This window comes from Sciurus carolinensis, chromosome 6, assembly GCF_902686445.1.
Source record: "Sciurus carolinensis chromosome 6, mSciCar1.2, whole genome shotgun sequence".
In the NCBI taxonomy this organism is placed as follows: domain Eukaryota; kingdom Metazoa; phylum Chordata; class Mammalia; order Rodentia; family Sciuridae; genus Sciurus; species Sciurus carolinensis.
The window spans coordinates 107,912,881-107,929,495 of record NC_062218.1 but is presented as its reverse complement, the minus strand read 5'-3'; the positions used below and the strand labels follow the sequence as shown (position 1 = coordinate 107,929,495).

Here is a 16,615-nt window from a genome sequence, read left to right as displayed (position 1 = left end):
GCTATATTCCTGGTCCTGGTCCTGGTCCTACAGAGGCCACACTGAGATTTGAGGGAAGGTGATTGAATCTGTGAGCTCTGCTGGCCATGAGTACATCTATGTGGACATATGCAGCTACCCTACAATTCCATGTGGGGACTGCCACAGGACCAGCTTGTGCTTGGTCAGTCCTGGGAATGCTTGACAGATTGGGGACATGCTTGACAGATTGGGGACTGCAGGGAAGACTATCTTGGGTCTGGTCTCACCCTGGCTATGACTAGCTATGAGACCTGGGGCTGGTATCCTGCCTTCTATGTCCCCCAGTCTCCCACTCTGCAAAAAAAAAATGAGGTCAAGAGGAGCCTCAGACACTGTCCAATATTGAGTCCTATGAGCCTGAGACTTTGCAATAGGACCCTTTATGGCAAGAGAGGAAGCACCGAGGACAGGCCCAGTGCCAGCCTGTGCTTCATCTAGTCAGGGAGGCTGAAGGGGTGTGGAGGAGCTGTGCTCCCATGGGGAGGGAGGAGAGCTCCTAGGGACTCAAGAAGAAGGGGCAGATAGAAGGCAGGACTTTGATGAGACACAGGAAGGTCTGGGAAGTATAGTTGTAAGAGACTTTTTGGGGTGAGAACATTAAGTTCAGAGGGATTTGAGGGAGGTTCACGTTGACCTAAGAGAGTGGCTCTTCCCCACCCCTGGGTGAGAAGGGGAGAGTACGACTTCCTGGTGAGCCAGGAACTGAGGCTTCTCTCAGCCCAAGATGCGCCCTCAGCTCTGGGGCCTTCAGGCCAGTGGTGGAGGCCAAGGTTCACAGCCTGAGCCATTCAGAGGTCACCATGAATGTGGCCATCAAGATGCTGAAATGTGAGTCCTAGGTGCCTGCTCCTCCCTCACAGGGGGCCCAACCTCCACCCTCTCCTCTCCCAGAGTAGCTAGTTTTGATATGCTGGACACAAGGACTGAGGTCACACCAGGAAAGTGTCCTGAGCCTGCCCTCCTCAGCCCCTGTACCCGCCCTCTCTCAGGCACAGGCTCCCTTGTACCAGTCCGGGTGGTCTTGCAGCCTGGGGTGGGGCAGAGGAGCCTGGGTAGCTCCCATGGGGCCTCTAAGAAGCCCAGTGACCAGCTAGCCTGAGCCCCTTCCCTGCAGCCACAGCCCGCAGCAGTGAGAAGCAAGCCCTCATGTCGGAGTTGAAGATCATGAGCCACCTGGGGCCCCACCTGAACGTGGTCAACCTGCTGGGGGCCTGCACCAAAGGAGGTAGGAAAGCCACCCCCAGGACTCTGGGGAAATGCCCGCTGACCCAGGCTGCCCCCACTCCTGCCTCATCTGTGGACACCAGGACAGTGCAGAGGGAGGGGCCAGGTCCTCCTGCCCAGCACTCTCCCTTCACAGCCCCAGATGGGTGTGGCACTTAGGAGCTCACAGGGTCCTATCTTCATGGCCAAAGGACTCCTCAGGCTTCTAGTCCCGCCAGTTTCCATATCAAAGTGTCCTTGGACATTCTTGTATTTTCACAATATCTTTTGAAAACTGCAATGACTAATAACTCATGTGATACTGAGAGGTAGCACGTTACTCCCACAAACCCTGTTGTAGACCACCAGTGAGTTAATCAGGAGCTGCTTTTCTTTTGATCACAGAAGAAAGTGCCTCTACGCAACTGTCTGCATTTGAAGCTCTGACTGCAAGTTGACCTGCAAATAGGAAAAATAACATCATCACAATTTTTAGCTGCTTTTGTGACATTTGGGATTTTCTTCAGGATTGTGCAATCAAATCAAAATACAGAAGTATTTTGCATCAATAGACCAGTTTATATATGCAAGGATCACTCATTTCAAAAATTGTGTTTTGTTTTTGTTTTTCTTTCTTTCTTTTTGGTACTGGAGATTGAACCCAGTGGCACTTTGCCACTGAGCTTCATCTTTTCCTTTTTTATTTTGACACTTTTGATAAGTTGCGGAAGGTCTCACCAAATTGCCCAGACTGACCTTGAATTTGTCATTCTCCTTCCTCACCCTCTAGAGCAGCTGGGATTAGTCATGCTCCACTGTGCCTAGCTCTCATTTGAAAAGTTTACTTTTTCTTTTTTGTCAATATCTTCACTTTCCACCAGTTGACTTTGTGTAAATGCATTAAATTTAAATGTACCCTGTAAACTGATGATAATCTGTTTCCTTCCCTCTTTACATATACAGGGCACCAAAATAAGCTTCAGTGTGAAAACATAGCAGTTGTGCTCTTGTCCGTGCAATGCTGACAGTTATGGTCTCATTTGTCCTTGTGACAGCCCTTAGAAGTGGGTATTAGTTCACAGACGGGGAAGGGGAGGCCCAGGGAATCCAAGTCCCCTGCAGCGGAGGCAGGAGGAGGACCCAGGTTTGCTAGGCGCTGACCCTCAGCAGTCAGGCCCACGACCTCTCCCACCTTCAGCTTGGGTATTGGCCCCGCGGGCTCATGGGAAGCCTGAGCCTCCCGGGCCTGTGCCCACGCGCCCTCCCCCAGGCCCCATCTACATCATCACCGAGTACTGCCGCTATGGCGACCTGGTGGACTACCTGCACCGCAACAAGCACAGCTTCCTGCAGCACCACTCGGACAAGCGCCGGCCGCCCAGTGCAGAGCTCTACAGCAACGCCCTGCCCGTGGGGCCGCCCCTGCCCAGGTAGGAGGAGGCGGCACCTGCACAGCGCCCCGCTCCTCGCTCCTGCAGGACAGGGAGCTGGGGCCGAGGGGTGGGGACAGTCACTGTGGGAGCCGGGCTGTTTCTCCTCAGCCCGTCCTAGACCAGGGGAGGACAGGAGTGGTGGGGATGGTGGTGGGATCTGCTGCCCGCTGCTACCTGCCCCTGTGTGCCAGTGTCTAAGACGGTGACATTCTCCTGTCCTCGCTAGCACTGACAGATGTCCTTCCCGTCTTTAGGTTGCCCACACGGACACACTTGTGTATAGTCCACAACTCTGGTGAACCAAGGCCACAGGCAGAGTTTCCAAGGGCACACCTTGCTGCCCACCCTGGGTCATGGCCGGACCCCTGTGGGGCGTGGCTGGTGTGCAGGAAGGTCCCAGACAGGCAGCTCTGTGCACACCTCCTGTGACTTGTCCTGGGCACTGTGACCTCCCCTGCCTAAGAGCTCTCTGAGGACACTTACTGGGTCTTATGTCATCGTGGCAGCCCCAGTGCCAGCTCAGGGCCACACAGGTGAGTCAGAGGATGGACCCGTGGTCACTGTGTTGTGACAGACTCAAGGACAGTGAGAGAATGAGTGAGAGAAGAAATCCACCCGTGACAGGCCTCTTGGGTCCCCAGGGTGAGCAGGGTAGGGGGAAGGAAGGAGAAGGCCAGTGACCTTCTGTTATGTTCCTCTTGCCCAGCCATGTGTCCCTGACTGGGGAGAGCGACAGTGGCTACATGGACATGAGCAAGGACGAGTCAGTGGACTACGTGCCCATGCTGGACATGAAAGGAGACGTCACATATGCAGACATTGAGTCCTCCAGCTACATGGCCCCTTATGATAACTACGTTCCCTCTGGTGGGTGGCACAGTGTGCTCACACCTGCACAGGCTCACACCCTGCAGTGATGCGCTCTTTCCAAGCCCTTCACAAGCCCAGCCTGGCAGCGATCCTGGAGGAAGATGGCCTTGCACCCATTTCATAGAACTGGAAACTAAGGCTGGACACCTGTTCAAACCTGATATATAAGGGGGCCTCAATACGAACCCCTGTTTCTGGGTCCAGAAGCATGAACACAGATATGAGGAAGGGGAATTGCTAGGGTGGGATGGGGGGCCTATCTAGCCTCGTGGAACCTGGAAAAGTGATCAGCTCTGAACGGGACCCAGGCTGGGGTCTAGTGTTCCTAAGAAACAAACAGGCAAAACTAAACTTTTTTTTTTTCTTTTGGTAGTACTGGGGATTGAACTAGGTGCTATTTACCATTGAGCTACATTCCCAATTTGGGGTGTCTTTTTTGTTTGTTTGTTTAGAAACAGGGTCTCAAAAAGTTGCTGACAATCTTGCTCAGTTGCTGCTACTGGCTTTGAACTTGTCATCATCCGGCCTCAGCCTCCTGAGTACCTGGGATTACAGGCATGTGACACCATACCCAGCCTAAACTTTTTTTCTGGCCATGGAGGACACTGGTAAAGCAGGAGAGATTTATGCTAGACACAAAGAACCATCCTGTCAGGGGAGAACTCTCAGAAGGTCAGGAACCACCTGCCTTTGACATTCAGCCCCACAAGCCAAAAGACAGGATCCTCTGGGTCACTGGGGTACTTGAGGTGATGTGTGACTCTTTGCTCTTGCCAGCTCCGAAGAGGACCTATCAGGCCACTTTGATCAATGAGTCCCCAGTGCTTATCTATGCAGACCTTGTGGGCTTCAGCTACCAAGTGGCCAATGGCATGGAATTCTTGGCCTCTAAATGTACATGTGGTCATGGTGGGCCAGGATGGGGTTATAGGGAGTGGGTCCCCCAGGTGGCAAGACAACTCCAAGTACCCAGCCTCATCAAACAACTACCTCTCCTCTAGAGGACAGAAGACTGAGGACCCTTCACCTGGGCAGGGGGTGGTTTCCCCAATCCCTGCCATGGAGGGCTTCCCACAATTCTCCTAAGGTGTCCGCTCCTCTCTTCCCTGACCCAGTGTGTTCATCGATACCTGGCAGCCAGGAACATACTCATCTGTGAGGGAAAGCTGGTCAAGATCTGTGACTTCAACCTGGCTAGAGACATGTGACATTCAAACTACATCTCCAAAGGCAGTGTGAGTACCTACCAGGCCCTGGGGATGGTGGCCATGTCCCCCTGACCCCAGGAACAGTTTCCTTCCTGACTAGATGACTGCATCTCATAGGAGCTCAGCACAGGGCTTCTGGTGGCCTGTCCTGCTCATTAATATGGTCATTGCCTGACCAGTTGTGTGCATACTCACAGGACCAGGACCAGCTGCAGGGGGACCAGGGAGAGGCAGGAAGGGAGTGTGCAGATCAAATCTGTTGTCCCAGGAGTGATGGGCAGAGGAAGAGGACCAAGTGAAAAAGTAAAACAGATGCATTGATCATAGGCAGGAGTGGGATTGGCTTGCTTAAAAGGTGACCTCTCTGCCTCCCACCATCTCCCATCTCCCTGCTTCCTGTGAACCCCACAGTGGAGGGACTCTGGACCCCAGGGATCAAAGGCAGCCAGGAGGAGAACTAGGAAGTGGCTTGGCATGTCTCTGGCTCCCTCACCCCTCTTCTCAGACCCGGGGGCTTTTCCTCAGGAACAGGAGCTGCCAGGTCCCTAGCTAATGAGGAAGGAAGGCTCCCTGCTGCTCTGGCAGGAATGGGATGGACCTGGAGCTGTGGGGAGCAGAGCTGGGAGGAGGAGTGAGAGGCGCTGGCCCTGGAGCTGCTGGACCTCCTCCTGCCGCCCAGGTGCGGAGTGGCTGGGAAGTGCCACTGGCCTCTCTGTGCACTCAGTGTGCTCCTGCCCACAGACCTTCCTGCCTCTGAAGTGGATGGCCCCGGAGAGCACCTTCAACAGCCTCTACACCACCCTGAGCGACGTGTGGTCCTTCGGGATTCTTCTCTGGGAGATCTTCACGTTGGGTGGGCTGCCTCTTCCCTGCCCTCAGGGGCACCGCATGACCTTTCCCTCCACCTCAAACCTAGTGGGACTGTGGGCGGGGCACTGGGAGATGGGTCTGGGGACCTGTGGCTCTCCATCTGAGCCCGTAGGGGAGCCTATTGGCTCAGCTGTTCCTTGATTCTCTGTCCTGAGGAGTGCCGTGTCTCCCGGGAGCCCAGGAAGGAGCTCTGATTTTCCAATGCCAAGGACGCTGCACCCTCGCTCACCAAGACCAGAGTAACTGTCCCCGTGCTGCAGAAGAGGCACCCTGCTCCCTTCCACACCCCTGAGCCTGTGGATCCCTTGCCTCTGCTCCTCGGCGGGTGGCAGCCCTCGCCGGGAGCTGCCCATGGACAAGCAGCTCTAATGCCATCGAGCGAGGTTGCTGCATGGTAACCCTCACCCTCACCTGCTCACGCTCCCATGAGAAGTGAGTGGGGCCTCGTGCACGGGGAGATTTCAACATGAACACAGTGGGTACGAAACTCTACCAGCTTCAACTGAAGGGATATATTAGCTCAGAGATCTGGAAAATTCTAGCTGTACCTGGCTCTGGGTTTCACGAGCATCAGGAATCTCTTCTGCCCTGGGCTCTGCTTGCCTCTGTGCCAGCCTCACTGTCAGGCGGGCAGTGCCCACATGGAGGCCGACACTGCGAGCTATGACTTGCACTGCCACAGTCCCAGAACTGACCTCTGCTGGCTCAGCTGGGGTCATATGCCCTCAGGTTCTGCCTCTGAGGCAGGAGGATGAACTCCTCTGGGCTACACCTGGGTCATGGTCTCACTGACATGTTGCTGAATCCAAAGAGCCACATTTTGGGGTGATGCTGGCTGCCATGCCCCCTGACATCCTGGTCCTTGCTCATCTTGTTCTCAGGGGCAGTGGCTGCAGGTCCCAGAGCTGCCCCATGCCACCACCAGAGCCAGAGACCCTGACTGTCTCTTCTGCCCCTCCCCAGCTGTGAGATCATGAAGAGGTGCTGGGAAGAGAAGTTTGAGTTTCGGTTCCCCTTCTCCCAGCTGCTGCTGCTTCCCAAGAGGCTGCTTGGCGAGAGTTACAAAGAGGTATGTTGAGGCAGGGTGGGGGTGGGGAGCAGAGTCAGACCCTTGGCACCAGGTTTGCTGTGCTGTGCTGGCATTTGGGGGTAACAGCCTTCTTCCACTATGATCCTAAGTTTCTCTGTGAATCCTAGGAAGGCATGGGCTGTGGCTATATTTATTCCAGGAGCACCAAGAAGGGGCACTGACTGATCTGGCTCTAGGAGGAGGGCTGCCACCTTTGCCCCCATGCCAACTCCTGGGGCTCCTTCAGAAGTGAGAACAACCCCAGGCCACGTGACTTCCAGTACCCAAGCACTCAGACCCTGCTGTAGGCTCCTCAGGGGCCAATGGGGCCTCCTGGGGCCTAAACCCCTGTCCTGACAGGACACAATGCAGGGTGAGGAGATGATCATTTCTCTGGCACAGGCACAACCTTGTCCTTAGCTCCACTCCTCATCTCCTCCCACCTTGGGTTTGCCCTGGGGTGACTGAGATGGAGATGACATGTCATCACCTCAGCTGTGTGGCTTTGGGCACAGCCTCTCCCTCTCTGAGCACCATCTGGCTTGCATACTCAAGGTGGGAGAGACTGGGTCAGATGCTGACTGGGGCATTGCCCATCTGACCATTTATGTTCCTCCTGTGCTTCCTGCCCCATGAAGTGGAAGTACCAGCAGGTGGACGAGGAGTTTCTGAGGAGTGACCACCCAGCCATCCTTTGGTCCCAAGACTCCTTGCCTGGATTCCACAGTCTTCAATCTTCCTTGGACACCAGCTCTGTACACTGCCGTGCAGCCCAGGGAGGGTGACGATCGTACCATCTGCCTACCTGACCCCAAACTAGGTACTGTTACTCTCCTACTGTGCCATCACTCACTCACTCGCCTTCTTCCTCTTGCTCCACCTTGAATGAAGTCAACACCTCCTCCACCATCTCTTGTGACAGTTCTCCTGACCCCAAAGAACCAGAGCCAGAAGCAGAACCCTGCCCAAGCCCCCGGTGGAGTCCCAGCAGGAGCTGAGGCACCAACAGATTCCGGCTACCCTGGGCCTCAGGCTGAGGCAGAGGACAGTTTTCTGTAGGGCTGGCCCTCACCCTGCCTCACCTGAAGCTCCCCATCTGCCTCCCAGCACCCAGTCCCCCTGGCCTGGCATCCTGTCAGCTGCTCCTGCCAGAGGTCTCCATGTGGAAGCTTCCATCCCTGACACACTGCACTCCAAGCCCCGGGGCTGGTTAAGGAGACCAGAGAACTGCAGGGACCATGACCAACCTCTGCCTAGGGGAGGCCATGTGACTGAGCCAGGCTCCTTCCCAGGGGAACCAGTTCCCTACTATGTAAGATGACAAGTTGAGCTTGGGAGTTCACAGTCTATCTGAGGTCTCCCTGGCTGACAAATGGGGAGGCTGGAATCTGAGGAGGATCCTGGGTGAATGAGGTGGTCAGTAACCTCTCTCTATAGTCAGCTAGCCCTCAAGGAGCTGCAGGCTCGTCCCCACACTTCCATGTGCCCACGGGCTGGGGAAGGGACCCCGCACCTCTGGCTCCTGGCTGAGCTGGGGCCTGCCTTGGCCAGTGTTGCTTCACTCTGAAGTCACCTCCCCTGACACTCGTCTCTGCTTTTCCAGTCCTGAGCTGGTCTGGGATCAGCCATGCTTAATTAATGCTCTAATTAGTCCTGGGAGCTGCCCCAAGTATGAAATTCCCCAGGCTGCAGACCCAGCCCAGCACACTCAGGGCACACTGGCTGTGGACAGTGCCCAGGTCTTCCAGGTCCCTTTGGTTTAAAACTTTTCCTCATCATCCTCAGCTTATAGAGCCAGCTGATCCTGCATCTGTGACAAATGTGTTGATGTGCCAGTTTTATGCCCGTATATGTGCACCAATTGGTGGTCTGACTCTGCCTTGCTCCTACTGTGACCTTGGAGGAAACTCTTCCCTCTCTGGACCTGTTTATCCCTGGGAAGAATGAATAATTTGGACTCATTCACTCTGAGTGCCTTGTCAACACTAATATTCTAGAATATTCCTGGGGTTTGCATGCTTGTCCAGGTGAAGAAAGTCCAAGTACCCTAAACCAACTTCTTTGGGGGCAACTGGCTCTGGGGAGATTCCAGATGACACATGTCACTCCAGGCATTCAGGAAGGTGACCCTTCCTCAGTTCCAAATGAAGTTTTGTGAATCGTGATTTGAAGTGACAGCCAGTGCCCAGGTAAGGCCCCAGCAGCTGCTCCAAGGACATGGGAGGACCACAAGACTCTTTCAGCATCCAGGATGAACTATGGAGCTATCCTGAGCAAGAGGGCAGGAGGCAAGTCATTACCAAATGCAGCTCACCACTGCCACCAAGGTATGTGCCAGAGACAGAAGGGACACTAAGGATGATTATGCACCATGAAGGACAAGAACCTTAGGACAGGCGCCCAGAAAAGGGTCACAAGAGCAGGGCACCTTGGGGGTTGCCTTCTTAACTTCCAGCTGCCCCATCCTGGGGGCAGTGCCTGGTGGGGTATGGCCTTGTCTCTGCCCAGGTCTGGTGGTGACACCTCACTGCCCTCCAACCAGTGGACAATGGCAGTACCAGGGCAGTGGGTGTTGTGGCCACCAACCCCAGGAGAGGGAGGGCTGACCAGGGGTTGAGGCAAGTTCAGCCCTTCTGGGTACGGTCCCCATGCTGGTTGGCATCTCCAACCCCAGGCCCCCAGAGACTCCCTCAAGGAGTCGATTCTCACTACGGTACCAAAGATGTAATCAACTAGGTTTACAAGTATTTTAGGACTCACACTAACTCACATTTATACGTCAAAAGTGCTAACTTGTATGCTGTTCAGTTTTCCTATCTGTGTACTTTATTTTTTTAAGGGAAAGATTTTCAAATGAAACCTGGTGCTTCCACTCACAGCCTCTGTGGTCTCTCTTGGATTTGGGTCCCTGTCCCTGGGCTGGTGGGTATGGAGTGAGGGGCAGTCAGACTCATCCTGACAGATCCCTTCAGCTCTGGTCTCATTTGCCTCTTCTGCAAAAGGAATTTTCATTTCTCCCACCCCTTGCTAGTGACTGGGTGACCTTGACATTGGACTTGGTTTCCCAGGTCTGAGTTGAGGCAGCTTCTCTTCCTCTGTGGTGCCTGAGCAGGACCGGGCAGGAGAGCTTGGATCCCACAGGCCTGCTCAGAGGCTCCAGTGCTGAGGAGCCTGTGCCCAAAGGCTTGAGATCCCACAAGGACCACCAGAGACCACGATCAATGCAAGCAGCAAAGAGTCATTTATTAGCGAGTTCGAACCCGGTCCTCTGCGTCCTTAATCAACCACGCTAGCAGAGAGGCCCCGAGCCCTCGTCAGCAGGGTTTTTATAAGGAAAAGCAAGCAGTTTTACAGTGTTCTTCTAATTGGCTAACATTCGAACAGCTAAACCTCCCCTGGTTGGGTCCGGTCAATCTATTTGATTTTCATTGGGTCCGGCCAGAACTGGACGGTCCTAGAGGAAGAAGGGGGGAGGGAACAGGTGAACTATTCAGGAGCTGAGTCGGGGCTAGGCCCTGCTCTCGTCCTTGACGGATAAGGTCTCCAGGCAACTGCACATTCCTCGGACAAATATCTCTTAACAACCTTGGTAAGCACAGGGGCCCAGCAGTCCTGTTTGTCCTTGAGACAGTTAGCAGCACAGATACCACCCTGCTCTCAACAAGCCCAAGCCCTTCCGGCCCCCTTCTTTCCCCACCATGTGCTTTGGCTTTTGCTACTAAACTGGGGCCTCCTGCCTGCCCTCCTGCACTGTGTCCGTGGCCAGATGAGGCTGCTGTGGCTGGTGAGAGTTGTTGCCAGAGCCCGGTTTCCAGATCAGGGTGAGTCATGTTTGGCACCCAGGAAAGGAGCAGGGCAAACAGCATGCAAGGGCCCCAGAGAGCAATAGGAGAGAGGTAGAGGAGAGAGGGAGAAGGAGGAGTGGTGAGTGGAGCACCAGGCTGACTCTGAGGCGGGGTCTATACAGGCAGGAGAGTGGAACACAGACCCACAGGCTTCTCTGCAGCAGCTCAGTGGCTGTGGGGCAAGCACGCGGTGGTTATCCTGGTCCCTCCTGGCCAGCTCAGGACTTGGCATCAGCTCCTTTGCAGAGCCTAGGCCTGTTAGCCACTGGCTGCACAGCCCCAGGGGCACTAGAGCCACTGGGGCAGGGGGCAGATGCAAGGGTCTCAGGCCAGGCCAGGGGCGCCTGGCCCTCCACTGGGCTGTTTGGGAGGATCCCCTGAGGTGCAACCAACTTTCATCCTGAGGCTGAACACTTGCTTGCTGTGTCCTCAGACCATTTTCCCCTCTCTCTGAGCACTGGGACAGACCTGGGGGAAGGGTGCTGCAGATCTCCCTGGACTGTCTCCAGGAGTCTGTGACTGGGCCGCAATTGGGCAGAGGACAGGACTGTGGGGCAGCTGACTCACGACCCTGCAGCCAACTCAGTGGCATCTGAGTTGTGTCAGGGAAACCCCACCAGCTGGAGGGCCTGGCCTCGCAAAGCCCCCACTGCCATGGTCCTGGCTCTGTAGGACACTGAGAACTCATGACCTCTTCTCTCCTGGCTGTGGCAGTATCTGCCACCAAAGAGAATGAACACCCTACATTCCAGAGGATTGTCTGTGCTCATGGGAAAACCTCTCACAGGACAGGAGACTCCAGGCCTGCTCCTCCTGGGACCTTGGGTGCCTTATAATTCACATCTGACCCCAGTACCCTCATGGTTAGTGGAGAAAACAAGGCCACAGAGAGGAGGCAGGATAAAAGCCTGGCTGCCATTTAGCCAGGAGGTGGTGCCGCCGGGCTGCCGGGTTGCTTCATTCAGTGTTCTGTTTCTGCCTCTCGTCAGGCCTAGGAACCTAGTTCACGTAACATGAGAGACGAGATTGCAGTGATCCTGGCCAGGACCGTTTGGACGATGTGTCAAGGGCGGGATGGGAGCCTGGGCCTGGCTGACTTCCAGACTGGTTCTCAGGGAGGTCCAGCGCCCACCCAAGGGGGCAGAGCCAGGGATCCCGGAAGCCTGGGCTCCAAATCCTGTCTCCAGACTCGTGATCTCTCTGTGACTGTGCCCCCAAAAGAAAGTATAGAAAAGGCTGGTTGAGAGGGAACAGCTAGGTGAACCTGAGGGCTAGGTGGAAATAATAAAACACGTTTGGGAGAGGACCTGGACCTCCAGGCCCCTGTGCAGAACAGGTCCAGGGGTCTGGGGTGACCTAGGTCAGCCTCTGCCTGGTTGTGCCCAGGGAAAATGGGTGAGCTGGAATTTTCCTCCCAGACAGATGAGCCACTTGGAAGTCACATTTGTTCCACCACCCAACTCTCTGCCTGGGTCCTTGTTCCTGGAAAAAGAGGGAAACTCTCAAAGAGTTTGTTCTGCTGGGCCCTGAGTTGTAGCCCAGGAGGGGTCTCCAGTCTCATGTCCCTTCTCTGAATTAGAACCCTGACTCTCTGAGGCCTCTGTTATCTGAGTTTGTTGCCTAGTTTTATAATAATTAATTCATAAATGTGTTTAAAGAACACGTTCCCAAAACCCATTACGAGAATATGTAATACAGAAGGAGAACACCTCCCTTGGTGTGTTTTTGTATTTTAGATTCTGGGAACATTTTAAAACTTGCTTTCTTTAGTCAGCAACACTGTGTGGAGGAACTTATCTTATGGAACTTCTGTTTAAACTGCTCATAATTGAGTTTTATTTTTTAAGGTTCCCACCACTTGCATGCATACTGATATTTGTATTTTGCATCTACTTAAATCATAGTTGTTTTGAGAACTACCACTATTATTTTGCAACTTTGTTTTCTACTTAACAGTACATTATGGACAATTCACAGGAAGTAGTATATATGGATATTAGTTTATGCATTGTGAGAGCTGCGCCCATTTAAGACCATGCCTGTGCCATAAGTTAGCTAACTGATTTGAAGATGGACATTTACATTGTCTTCATATTTTTAGAGTTATGAATTAAGCTGCAATGACCCTGGTCTGAAAATTTGTTTACACTTTCACATTTACCTGTTTGTAGCCATAGAATCAATTTCTAGACACAGAGTTGCAGAGTAGAGAGAATAAATAAAGTGTTAGTGGAGTCTGAAAGTTCCCTTTAAATACAAAAAATCATAGTGCTTCTCAGAGGCAGAGAAAACGAAACATGAAAACTACATTGTTCAATTCTAGGGAGTTGCCCTGGTCTTCCGGAGGGAGTCTGGAACAGCTCAGGTTTGTTGTAAAAGCTCATAAACAAGTGAGAGAAAGAACCCCAGTCACATCAATGTTTATAGCAGCCCAATTCACAATAGCTAGATGGTGGAACCAATCTAGATGCCCTTCAGTAGATGAATGGATAAAGAAACTGTGGTGTATATACACACTGGAATATTATCCAGCCATAAAGAAGAATAAAATTATGGCATTTGCAGGTAAATGGATGGAGTTGGAGAATATCATGCTAAGTGAGATAAGCCAATACCAAAAAACTGAAGGCCAAATGTTTTCTCTGATAAGTGGATGATGATGCATAAGGGAGCGGGGTTGGCAGGGTAAGAGAAGAATGGAGGAACTCTGGATTGTGTAGAGGGAAATGAGAGGGGTGGAGAGAAAAGACGATGGACCGAGAAAGACATCATTACCTTATGTACATGTATGATTATACAAATGGTGTGAATCTACATCGTGTATAACCATAGAAATGAAAAGTACCCATTTGTGTACAACGAAACAAAATGCAATCTGTAAAAATTTTTAAAAATTAAAAAAAAAAAAACCAAGTGAGAGAAAGAGGTAAGAGAGATGTGCACACAGGCATGGTGGTGCACACCTGTAATCCTAGGAACTCAGGAGGCTGAGGCAGGAGGATTTCACGTTTGACGCCAGCCTCAGCAATTTAATGAGAACCTAAAAAACTCAATGAGACTTTGTCTCAAACTAAAATAGAAAGGGGTGAGGTGGGGGTGTAGCTCGGTGGTAAAATGATCTTGGTTCAATTCCGAGTACTAAAACAAAAACAAAAACAAAAAACAAAAGAAGAGAGAGAGAAGTACAGCAAGCTGAGACTTCCTCGAAATGACCGGAGTCGCAGCATGCTTGACCACTGTGCAATTCAGTGCTCTCCAGGCCGTGTCCCAGCTCCACTGAATCATGTGCCAGGTCCAGAGGGCACATCCCACCCAAGGTGTGGAGAGCGCGTCCCTGTTGGTGGTCCCATCCCCTCCTCACAATAAACCTGGGATCAGAGTGAGGGGAGACTAGCCAGGACCAGGAAGCTGAGACTCGGAGCCAAGTAGTGACCTGCTCAGGGTAAACACAGGGTGATGGCCTTGCACTGTGTCACTCAGGGAGTGTCTCTGTCCAGTTCCTGAGTCTGGGGAGTGCTGGTGTCAGGGGTCACCCAGGTGAAGGGAGCAGGCTGAGCCTGGGACCAGGGTGCTGTCACCTGCTTCAGGTGTGGGCTCATCCTAGAACAGGCCTGCAGTTCTGGGGTGCTGTGGCCCGTGGGGGTACCCACACTTAGGAATAACATCTGCCTCAGCTGCTTCAGGCCCAGCTGCTTCAGGGCCTCAGGGATATCACAGAGCCAGGACTGTCTCCAGCGCCCCCACAGCCCTGCGCCATGGTGTCCCTGCTGCTCTCCCCAGCAGCTCCCTCCACCCCAGCTCAGGGCTCCTCCTGCTCCTGTCAGGCCTCCCAGCAGTCTGCCCCTTGCTAGCTCCCCAACTTGACTTTGCTGCTCCACAGTCTCTTTCTGGCTTTAGGTTTTGTGCTGATCACTACAAGGAACCAGAAACCTCACAAATGTGGGGAAGTAGCAGAGTTTCTAGAAAATCACAGAATTCTCAGAGCCCTGTTTTCCCTTGAAGGGCGAGATGGAACTTCCCACATCTGAGCTTCTCTTCGTTCTTAGTGATCTGCCTCAGTATGAGAATGACCTTGGCTGTCCCTTGCTCAATCACCTTCAGTGATGTCCCATGGTCCAACAAAGTCCTCGTGTGGTCTTCAAGGCCCTCCCTGACCTGGTTCCAGACTCCCCTGCAGCCTCGCCACCTGTGCCCCCCAAGACCCATCCTCCCATCTGTGGGTCACAAATCCTCCAACCCCTGCTCCTCTGTCGGTGCTGTGCTCTCCCCTAGAACACTGCCCTCTGCATCTGAAGGTCAGAGGACTGCTCAAGCTTTCAGTCCTTCTTTGTGCCCTTGTGGGCCTTCATATTTGCTCAGTGCCTGAGCCTCTGCTGCACTGTGGACTCTCTTGTTCCCTGGTCTTCCCATGCCATTTCTCCTACTCCCTGAGCCTCTCCCAACTCCTCAGCTCATGTAGGATGCTCCTTGATTCCCTCTTCAGTGCTTCCAGGACCTCCTGCCACTCCCTGGATGGTTCCTCTACTGGTTCCAACAATCCTCTGTGAGTTTCAGAAGGGAGGGGCATGACTGTCCTACTCACCTGTGTCCCCAGGGCTGGGCACAGAGTAACTGCTCTGTAAATGCTGAGTGTACTTAACCTGCATTATTGTCTCACTGGATCCAAGCCAACGACCCTCTCCCTCCACAGATGAGGAAATAAGGCCTGAAGGGCCCAGGGCCTGTCTGCGCTCACACAACTGGGAGCAAGGAGAGCAAATCCTGGTCTAGCTGGCCCCTAACCCATATTGTTTGCCTTGACCCTGGGAAGGTCACTTACCACCTGTGAGTCCACCTTCATTCATCTTTCAACAGGGTAACTATACTTCTCCCAGGGTACCCGTGAGCATCAATAAGATGACTTGTGCTCACAGCTCAGTCCAGAGCCTGACACCAAGAGCATGTCCACTGAGCAGGGTCACTCAGACCCTGACCCAAACCCGGTTCAGAAGCTCATCCCAGGAAAGTCAATGAGAGACAAGTGTGAGGGGAATCACCTTCTCCAGTGCAGGCGGCTGCAGGGTATGATTACTCACAGGATAGGAATGGGGGGGCAGAGGGGTAGGCCAACAGGAGGAGGAATATCCATGTCTTTCTGGGGAACTACTGGAGATCTTCCAGAACTGGGGCATCGCCTCCGAATCAGAGATGGCCAGTGTCTCAGCTGCTCCCGTCTTCTTGGGGCACCTGCAGGCCCTGCATGCAGGGAGGAGCTCTGAGCCGTGGCCTTCTGGGCCCAGAACAAGGCCCCACGCCTGAAGTACTTACCAGATGAATTGGTTGCAGAGTGTGGAGATCTCCTTCTACCCTCTCTTGACTCATTCCCCAGTTTGTGCGTTGACTCTTGCACCTGGCTGTTAATCACTGTGCTGCCACCCACCAGGCGTGGCCAGGGGTAAAAGGTACAAAGAAGACCAGGAGCGTTTGCAGGTCTTGCCAGGGAGCTGCAAAACTGCAAGGATGCTGGGTGCCCCCTCCACTCTCTGGTGGGGCACAAGCCCAGAGGTTCCCTGGGCAGGTGCGTAGGGGCTAAGTGATCTGGCACAGGTGTCTGGAGGTGCCAGGAACCAGCAGCCAGACAGGGCGGTGAGGACTGTGCTGGCCGCACGTGCAGAAGCATGGCACGGCATGGCCCACACACTTGCGTCAGGATTTCCTCATCCTGCGGCTGCCAGCAAAACCTTCTCAAAGTCCCTCTGCCATGGGAAGGGCTGATGTCAGTCTGGGGTCCCTGCTCCTCCTCATCCTCCTGGCAGCAGCACTGTGGCCCCCTCAGCCAGGGGTCACCCCACTGAGTCCCAGGGCTCTCCCACTCCACGTCCACTGGTGGTCAGCACCTCACCACTGGGAAGACCCTGTCACCCCAGGTGACGTGGGGGTGATTAGCACAGGTTCTGCAGTCACGGTGCCTGCTCCCCAACTCAGCTCTGCCTTCCCCTGACTCTGGGGCCTTGGGAAAGTGACCTACATCCTCTTTGAGTCTTGATTTCCTCATAAGGGACATGGACATAATTAGTAGAACCAGCCTCACGAGTTAAGCATTCAGTGTCATAAACA

At 53.6% G+C, this 16,615-nt stretch overlaps 1 pseudogene; it reads left to right on the top strand.

The window, feature by feature from the left end:
* LOC124986377 (platelet-derived growth factor receptor beta-like) overlaps positions 1 to 7,733 on the top strand; it is a 90,394-nt pseudogene extending 82,661 nt beyond the window's left edge.
* The last annotated feature ends 8,882 nt before the right edge of the window (positions 7,734 to 16,615 follow it).